The sequence below is a fragment of the Triticum urartu genome, unplaced genomic scaffold (assembly GCF_056163025.1).
Source record: "Triticum urartu cultivar PI428250 unplaced genomic scaffold, HENAU_Tu73 scaffold2, whole genome shotgun sequence".
Taxonomy (NCBI): domain Eukaryota; kingdom Viridiplantae; phylum Streptophyta; class Magnoliopsida; order Poales; family Poaceae; genus Triticum; species Triticum urartu.
This window is the reverse complement of record NW_028260368.1, coordinates 13,997,243-13,999,272: the sequence shown is the minus strand read 5'-3', so window position 1 is coordinate 13,999,272 and position 2,030 is coordinate 13,997,243.

Below are 2,030 nucleotides of genomic sequence, written 5' to 3'. Positions count from 1 at the left end.
ATAGAAGTCGAAGACGCGGAATGATAGTGAATAGAGAGAAAGATTCTTCTGATTTTCTTGTTTCTATCTACTAGACGCCGTAGAGAATTGAGAATTTTCATGTCTTTCAATTCTCGTACTCGTAATTGGAAAGTTATGGAAGGAGACCCATCATTTTGCAATGAAAACAACATATAAAACTCTGGACAATTTCGAAATCAGGCCAAGCGTCTTAATACATATGCAAAAAAATTCATTATTGGCCCACCATTGATTAGAAGATTTAGCTTGTATGAATCGCTATTGGTTTGATACGAATAATGACAATCGTTTCAGTATGTTAAGGATACAGATGTATCCACAATTCATTTAGAGTTACTTAATAGTCTATTTCTTATACCATATCTCTATCCCGTGAAATTCTCGAGCCAAAAGATGGATGCATATGCTGTGTTTCATTTTGCTAAATGATATCAATTAAATGGTGTATCAATTCCATAAATTGCATATAGCAATAAATAAATCAGCAAAATTCTTTCTAATATTTTAGATAGAAGAAACATTTCTTCTATCTAAAATATTAGAAAGAATGTACCCTTCTATCCTAAATCCAATTTGCATCGATAAAATAAATCCAAATTCCAGTAGTAGATGAATAATTGCAAATTTGTGTGTGTACGAGATTAGAATAACTTCAAAATAACTGACATAATTTTGTATTTTTCCTGATCAGAAAAATACATGAAAAAGAAAGGAGGTAGAAAAATTTTTGGATTTATGGTTAAAGAAGAAAAAGAAGAAAACAGGGGTTCTGTTGAATTTCAAGTATTCAGTTTCACCAATAAGATACGGAGACTTGCTTCACATTTGGAATTACACAAAAAAGATTTTTCATCGGAAAGAGGTCTACGAAGACTTTTGGGAAAACGTCGACGTTTGCTGGCTTATTTGGCAAAGAAAAATAGAGTACGTTATAAGAAATTAATCGGTCAGTTGAATATTCGGGAGCAGTAATTTAATCGTTCAAATTTTTTTCTTGTTTTATTATTTTTTTAGTAGTCTTATAGTAGTCTTAGATTTTTCATTTTGATGAGCCTCGCTTTGAGGAATTCATGGAATAATCCATTTTCATGGAATAATGAATTAAGGAAGAAAGGATATGAGTCTACCGCTTACAAGAAAAGATCTCATGATAGTCAATATGGGCCCTCAACACCCATCAATGCATGGTGTTCTTCGACTGATCGTTACTCTCGATGGTGAGGATGTTATTGATTGTGAACCCATATTAGGGTATTTACACAGAGGAATGGAAAAAATCGCGGAAAACCGAACTATTATACAATACTTACCTTATGTAACAAGGTGGGATTATTTAGCTACTATGTTTACAGAAGCAATAACAGTAAATGCACCAGAATTCTTGGAGAATATTCAAATACCACAAAGAGCCAGCTATATTAGGGTAATTATGTTAGAATTAAGCCGGATAGCTTCTCACTTGCTATGGCTTGGACCTTTTATGGCGGATCTCGGCGCACAGACTCCTTTTTTCTATATTTTTAGAGAGAGAGAATTAATATATGATCTATTTGAAGCTGCTACAGGTATGCGAATGATGCACAATTACTTTCGCATCGGAGGAGTAGCCGCCGATCTACCTTATGGATGGATCGATAAATGTTTAGATTTCTGTGATTATTTTTTACGCGGAGTTGTTGAATATCAACAACTTATTACACAGAATCCAATTTTTTTAGAGCGAGTTGAAGGAGTAGGTTTTATTAGCGGAGAAGAAGCAGTAAATTGGGGCTTATCGGGACCGATGTTACGAGCTTCTGGAATACAATGGGATCTTCGTAAAGTAGATCCTTATGAGTCTTACAACCAATTTGATTGGAAAGTCCAATGGCAAAAAGAAGGGGATTCGTTAGCTCGCTATTTAGTACGAATTGGTGAAATGAGGGAATCCATCAAAATAATTCAACAAGCTGTAGAAAAAATTCCTGGAGGACCTTATGAAAATTTAGAAGTCCGACGCTTTAAGAAAG